The sequence below is a fragment of the Poecile atricapillus genome, chromosome W, assembly GCF_030490865.1.
Source record: "Poecile atricapillus isolate bPoeAtr1 chromosome W, bPoeAtr1.hap1, whole genome shotgun sequence".
Lineage (NCBI taxonomy): Eukaryota > Metazoa > Chordata > Aves > Passeriformes > Paridae > Poecile > Poecile atricapillus.
Window position 1 is genome coordinate 104,836,177 of NC_081288.1, and position 7,696 is coordinate 104,843,872.

General features: G+C 45.2%; 1 long non-coding RNA gene across 1 annotated transcript in view; it reads left to right on the top strand.

The window, feature by feature from the left end:
- LOC131591509 (uncharacterized) overlaps positions 1 to 7,696 on the top strand; it is a 70,050-nt gene that overhangs the window by 26,580 nt on the left and 35,774 nt on the right. Inside the window, exon 2 of the long non-coding RNA XR_009280408.1 lies at positions 3,198 to 5,142. This is a non-coding gene — a long non-coding RNA (uncharacterized LOC131591509). The remainder of the gene's footprint in view (positions 1 to 3,197; positions 5,143 to 7,696) is intronic.

Here is a 7,696-nt window from a genome sequence, read left to right on the forward strand (position 1 = left end):
CTCCCTCGGCCCGGCAGCCGCTGGAGGGCCGGGCACTTCTGGCTCGGCCTGGAGCAGTCTGTGCGGGCCGGGGGCAGGGGTTTGGTGTGGGTGAGATGTCAGCAGCCGTGGTCTGGAGCAGGGGTTTGGTGTCGGTGAGATGTCAGCAGCCGTGGTCTGGAGCAGGGGTTTGGTGTGGGTGAGATGTCAGCAGCCGTGGTCTGGAGCAGGGGTTTGGTGTGGGTGAGATGTCAGCAGCCGTGGCCCGGCCCAGCCCGGGGCCAGAGCCCCAGAGCCTCCATCCCCACCCGGGAGCCGCTGGGGTCCGGCCCGGCCTCCCCCAGGCCGCACAGGGGGAGCAGGGCCGGCCCCACCAGAGCTCCGTTCCCTTCTGAGGCCGGAAGCCAAGAGAAAAACGTTCCCGGCTTTGTAAAATGTGGAATTCACAGAGGTGGACCTAACTTTTAAATGGTTCAAAATGTTGTCAGTTCTCAGAACCAGCCAGCCATTGGCCTGTCCTAGGCACAGAGGAAACTCCCAGCAGCTTCTCTCAAAGAAATCACTTCAGTGGGTGTTTTTTTTACTTCTTCCCCAAATGTCAATCAGTGTGAAACCACCACAGTGCCCTTAAGCTTGCTGAAGCCTTGGTAGAGAAGCACACAAGATGATCCATGTTCTACAGACAAATTTCTATGCTGGCAGTGTTTTCACCTTTCTTCATTTAAATACACATTACACGGCCCAGCAAGAAGTGCAACATAGTTTAGGCTGTGACTTCATATTTTCACTCTATCATAAATACGGGTTTTATGACCCACTGGAATGGTTATAATTGGCTACACAGATCAAGTGCACAGGTAAGAGGCTCCTGACAGGAGAAGTAGCATCTGAGGAACCTCTTCATGGCTCTTGCATGAGCCAAGTATGTCACCAAGGTAGAGGAAACTTTGGTGACACACTTGGTAGGAAAAAAAATGCAAAAATTACTAATTAACAAACCACGTGATTACCCATAACAAAGTCTGCTGTCAACTCAGGCTGCTTTCAGCTGGAAGTTCATCCCTGGCCAAAGTGGGATGGACACACACACAGAGAGACACAGACAGACAGAGATTATTCCCCGCTTCACTTCTCAATCCAAGTCACCCCTGTGAAGAAAATACACCAAAGACAAAATCAGCTAAAGGACAGCAACTGTAGCAGTGTGACAAGCTTCGTATCAAAACTCCTTCAAGCCAGTGCTCATGCCATTTAAAAAAGAAAAGAAAAAAAAAAAAAAAAAAAAGAAGCCACTGAACAGCTTTTAAACACAACTGAAAAATTCCTTCCAAAAAATTAGGCTGTGCCCTTCCCAGGATCCCCCATTAGCTGAAACAGAAATGCTTCATACACTGTGCTCATCCATATCCACCTCTCACAGCTTGTTGAGGTGCCAAGGGCAGTGCAGCGCCTTCCACAGAAACCATCTCCACTGATTTATTGCAACAGCCTGGGGAAAAGCATTCTGTTCGGTTTGAACATGTTCTTCCCAAGGTCTCTTAATGCACGAGGCAGGATCCAGTTGTTTCTCCTCACCTTTTCTGCATCGTCAATAATGAAAGAATAAGCCAAGGACAACCACTTGGCAAAAACATAGGCAAAAATATATTCATTCTGTATATTGAAGCTGAATTTTAGATTTTTTAATCCTTTTATTCAAGTATCTGCATGAACATATTTGTCAGGCCGCAGCTACTCAGGACTTGTTAGGATAAACCTGTAATTTAATGCCCACTTTTGCCCCCCCCAGCTCAAGGGATTGGTGAGGGGAGTCATCAAAACTACAGTGAGGAAAAAAGGAGGCAGCATGTTCATATTGTACCAGGTCTTGCCATATGTCAAATTATCAATGATACAGCTTATTGAAAACACACAAGAACTAACTGATGTTACACTTATCCATGTGCAGTAATGTTAGTGTTTCCAAGAGGTATTGGTTTTGATGTCATGATAAACAGCACATACTGTGAGGATATAAGCATGAGAAATTCAATAATCAGTTCAAATATAGAGAGCTGGAGAACACAGGGATCCCAAGATCAGTGGAACCACATCTCCCCTTTTGGCAAAGTGACATCACTCACCCTTTGTGGGATGCCACTTTGGAGGACACCTGGAATCAGGAGAACACACATAGCTGAGAACTTCTCAGGCAAAGCCCAGGCTCTGAGGAACTGCACCTGGCAAAGAAATGACAACAGCAATGGGTGGCTGACAAAGCACAAAATCTCCTGCAAATTATTTCCAGCAACTAGTTTGTTTTAACCATAACCATATTCTGTGTTGAAAACTAAAAGGGTGCTGCTTACTTTATGAAGATTTTAATTTAAAATACTTTAAATTTAAATTTAAAATACTTTATAAATGTTTTCACCTGTGAAATTGGTTGAGAGGAGGCAGTTTTGTGGTGACCGTCAGTGCTGATGTTTGCCTTACATCTCACAAGAGTCCAGGCTTCTAAAAAAACAGGTGCTTCAGATGTGGACTTGTGGTCTGTGAAGTTCCCAAAGAACAGCTGAGGTCTGGCTTGCTCTAGAAAAGGCTTACAATGCAAGCAGCAAGCAGCTGGAGAACTAGAGAGGATGTTGCTCTGGAAGCTTAGAACAACAGGTGAACCACAAGCATCCCCTCCAAATAAACCCAACAAAACCCCCACACCATAGGAACCTTGCTACAGCCCTAGGCAAGAAGAGAGATAAATTCCTTCCCTCAGATGGAGAAATAATGATAATAAATCTTAATGAAAGGGAGCACACCAGACCTTGTTTTATTAATAGAGAGAATGATACTATAGCTGTAGGGGATTACAGCCCTCACCCAAGAGAGAAAAGACTTCTGTTCTTTGCTTCTGGCTCGAGAGCAGGCTCTCAATAGTAGTCACTGGCTGACGAGTCAGTTGTTGGCTGTAATTACAGCTTCCCTCCCCCTTGCCAGCTGCTTCACTTTGTAGTTTGAGGCAGTGTTTAAGGCAGACCATGGTCCTGCAGGTGACTCCCTGCAGCTCTGCCCTTGTGCTCAAGACACCTTGCACCTGCTGCAGATCTCACATTATCCATCTGCAGGCTAAGTGCAAGGCCTCTATTTTTCTTATGTTCCACAGTTTAGGAATAATTGATGAATATCTGTAAATAAAGCTATAAAGTAGAATGGCTTACAGTATTACTTTCTTTGTCCCACAGTCCTAGCCATGGAAATGAGCACAGCTTTTGCTCCATGCCTCCATGAAGGACTCTCACAAATGATTCTCCTCCAGCATGGAAAACAGAGGAGCTCTGCAGGACACCACTGACCTGGAAAACCCTCAGCTGCTGCCACAGCAGGAGATGTCAAGAGACAGAAAGCCTGCCCGGATGAACGTGGGGTTCCTGCCTATCCCGCTGCTGTGTGTCTTTCTGGCACCCTGTTTCTAAAATTCATGTAATTCACCAGTGGCATTTTAGGATTTCCTACATGTGCTAAATTGTAATGAAAGACATCTGCTGATGGCAAAGTCTCTGGCCTCAGAGGATTACATGGGGTAGGGCTGCCTGAGACAGCCCAAATCCACTTGAGACTGAAAAGGTGTGAGCAGTAAATAAAAGGAAATCCTGGATCACCATATAGTGTTCAGCTCCCACACTTTGACCTCCTTTGGTCCCTTCTATATTTTTTTAAGATCATATTTCTTTATGTGCTGCCTGGTTTAAAAGCCATCATAAATCTGTGCTGTGCAGCAAGAATAACAGCGAAGGCACCGTGTAATACAAGGCGCTCTAATTCCATCCCAGGCACTCGGAGGGAGCTGTAAATCAGTTTGGAGAGGCCTTAGACAGGAGAACTGTAGGGAAGGCTGGGAAGGCAGCCACAGCCTGGCCCCTGCCACTGGAGCCCATCTGCCCTCCAGCTGAGGTGAGCACACCTGCCTCAAAAATAAAGGGTTCTGATGTCTCCAGAGTTGAACAGGGATCAAACTACTTTAAATACACTTTGAGGAGAAGCACACCTACCATCTTTGGTGGGAATGCTCTGTGGGGTGTGCCATGCACTGCAGGTGGGAGCAAGGCCTGGCCCTTGCTCATGCCATGTGTGTCCAGGTTTGCCTCCACCTGGCATCACCTGGGGAAACCAAACACCACACCTGGCTGGGCTCACCTGTGGCCAAACCACTCTTGTGTCCCAGCTGCAGGTGTGGCTCTGGGTCAGGGAAGGCTCCACCAATCTCGTGGGCCTTTCACAGCTGTACGTGAGTGATGGCTGGTTTGAGGTGTGTACCCACACACTCACCCAAACCAATGGAGATGTAGCTCCTCCACTGGAAATTTGGGAGGAGCTGGAGCTAGGGATATGCTATCATATTCTAGACAGTAACATCTCTTTTTCTTTGCTCTAGTGGGAAAAAACTTTCAAGTGTGGAAGTTTTCTGAGGAAGACTTTCCTAATAATAATTCTGCTCAAGTTTTGAAAAAAAATTGTGAATAAATTTTTCTTTTTTCTGCCAGCTAGTATAACATGATGGATGTAATATTTTTATAAGGTTTCTTTGTGCTACAGTTAAAACATAGTAAATTTTGGAAAAGATGAATTGCAAAGGGGAATGAAATGAAAACATATTTGTCCATTTGAACTTCCAAACTCAGACTCTTAAGTTTTCCTTAGATGCAGGAATAAAAGATAAATCATTGAATTCTGGGCCATCAATCATTTTATTCTACCCACGGTAAAAAGCAAAAAAGAGGAGAGAAAAAGAAAATACAACCAAAGTTGTGGCCATGTTGAAACTTTGGAGAAAATGGTTGAATAAAAAGGAGGAAAGAAGTATGTTGCAACCATGAGTATCCTATGCCAAACCTCAGCAGAGGTCACTGGAATGAGCCAGCAAGCCAAGCCTAAATAAAACTAGGACCTGTGGGATTCCCCATCTGATTTTCAAATAGTTACTGCTACACTATCATTTGTCAAGCTTGCAGGGTAGTTTTTTACCAGATGTGAGAAACACAGTACCAAATCCAGCCTGAAGCCAGAGAGAAGAATGTATGCTTCCACATGGGAATAATCTGCTCAGGAAGGACTGTAAAGTCTGAGACTGGACTGAAACCTCCCAGATCCCGGAGCGCTGTGAAGTGTGTTTTAATAATTTCATCACAAGTGAGTAGTTTTTGTCACCAAAAGCAAGATGTTCAAAGGACTTGTCTTACTGTGTAAAGGAAGGGTAAAACTATCTTTTTTCACAATAGGGAAATGCCTATTTACCGTATCAGGAACAATTTAATTTTCAGTTTAGATGTTTAAGAACCATCTAAGAGTGGTAGTTTTTATTTGTGTTACTTCAAAGTGCATCAAGTGTTTCTCACTCTCTTCCAAATTTTAATTAACACTAGATATTTATGTGAAAACAGCTGCTCCCTTTCCACTGATTAAGAAACCTTCTTAGCACACTTTGCTCTATAAAATCTCACTTGGGCTCCTTGAGGATGGAAATATTATTGTTTACATTTGTATAAGCAAGCTGGACAGGGAAAACCCAGAACAAGAACCTCTGGAAGGTGAACATAAGACACACCAGGGAACTCATCTACAACCTGGTTCCTTGTTGGGTTTTGATTTGTGTTGGAGACTAAGCATGAACAGTGTCCCATAACCAAACAAGTGTCTTTATACCATCAAATTCTTAGTGTGACTGGTGCTCATTACTTTTTATTGTAGAACAATTGAAAGTGTCCATGTGACTTAGGAACACAGATTTCTTTGAAAACCAAGTGGATATTTGGGCCTAGGTTTTTTGATACCTTTGTCTTGCTTTGTTAAGAAGTGCTGGTGCTGATTTTTTGGTGAAATATGAGCATGCGCATCACTGAATCCCAGATCCTAACAGACATCTTCCCAGGCTCTCATCTCCCAGTTTTTGTAGTGGAAGCTAATACCTGGATTCCTTCGTGGATAACCATCCATGAGTCACATGGATCAGAGAAATGCCAATATAGCTTTAAAATGTTTTGTTAATATTCCTGTCATTCAAGATTAGCGTGCTGTTCTTAGGGCTGGGCAGTTTTGGCCACCACCATAAGAAAGCCCTAAAGATCTTAAAGTAGGGACATGAGAATGGTGAAGGATCTGGAGGGGCCATATGAGGAGTGGCTGAGTCACTTTGTCAGTGACTTGGTCAGTTCAGATGGAGAAAATGGGATTGGGGGGACCTCATTGCAGTCTGCAGCTTCCTCCTGAAGGGCAACTCCAATCTCTGCTTCTCTGGGAGCAGGGACAGGCTGGAGCTGTGTCAGGGGAGGGTCAGACTGGACATCAGGGAAAGGTTCTTCCCTCAGAGGGTGTCGGGCACCGAACAGGCTCCCAGGAATGGTCATGGCCCCGAGGCTGTCAGAGCTCCAGGAGCGTTTGGACAGCGCTCTCAGGGATGCACAGGGTGGGATGGTTGGGGTGTCTGTGCAGGGCCAGGAGTTGGACACAGTGATCCTTGTGGGTCCGTCCCTCCCAACTCAGGATATTCTGTGAATCTACTGTTTACCTACCAGTAAGAGCACAATGCTGGGACCAGGCCCCGTGTGGGAATCCTTTCTGAGCCCAAGGGTGGGCTTTCTGAATATCCCAACAAGCACCAGCTCTCTCCCTGCACTCACAACTGCCCCTCCTGTTTAGCAAGACAGGATGTGCCATGTCACACCTGTACCAACATGGACTGGCACACCAGTTACAGTCTTACTGGGCTTTTGGATCCTCCCCCAGTATAAATACCCCTTTGCAATTCACCCTTTCAGCAGAGTGCCCAGGAACCACTCCTGTGTTCTATGGTTTTGCCTCTGCTGCAGCCATGGAGGACTCCCCCAGCAGCTGCACTCCAGGGCACTCACACACAGGCAAGGCTGGATGTTCACAGGGGGGGCTGGCAGAACATGTCATTAGGGTAGTTATTGGGGTTGTCTGTAAATGTCTACCTTTGCTTTAGTGTTTTGCCAAATGAAGTAAAAATTTTTACATTGTGTAACCGGTTGGTTACATTGGGCAAATGCACAGGCTTTGTTCCAGCAAGATGTATTAAGCTTCTGCTCATCAATACTCATCAATTAATACTTGCACACTAAATTGAAGAGAGTTTAAGCGGACACATGCTACATAAAATGTCATGCCATAAGCATGCCATGATAAACATTTCTCATGTGATGTGTACTCATGATTAACCTCCTTTCCTCACACCAGATGTGTGCAACAAACAGCATAACACCTCAAGAACTGGTAATGCTGACTGGAGTTGTAAAAAAACTCAGCTGTTCTTCCCTTGTGGTTCTAGCAGGCCAAGCTGCTGCTTACATTTGGATACAAACATTTTCAGTATGCAGTTCTGGGAAATACTCGGTGCCCCCGTGCTGTGCCTTCAAGTTTCTGGTGGAGTGTCATTAGCTGTAAAGACAGCCACTGCTAAGGACAAGCCTGATTATCTGCAGGCTCACACACTGCCAAGTACAGGCACATGGTTTTGCATTTACAGTTGATCCTAGAGAGGAGAACACTGTGGATATTTTTGGCTCTATTTTAATGGGATTGCCAGAACAACTAGAATCTGAAAACTCACAGCTCATTACCAAGAGCAAAATACTGACCCAGGCAGAGCCAGAAAATTTGAAAACTACTTCAGAGTTGAGATCTAACAGGCTGCTGTAGAATGTGGACAGTGTTCTCTCTTTGTTAA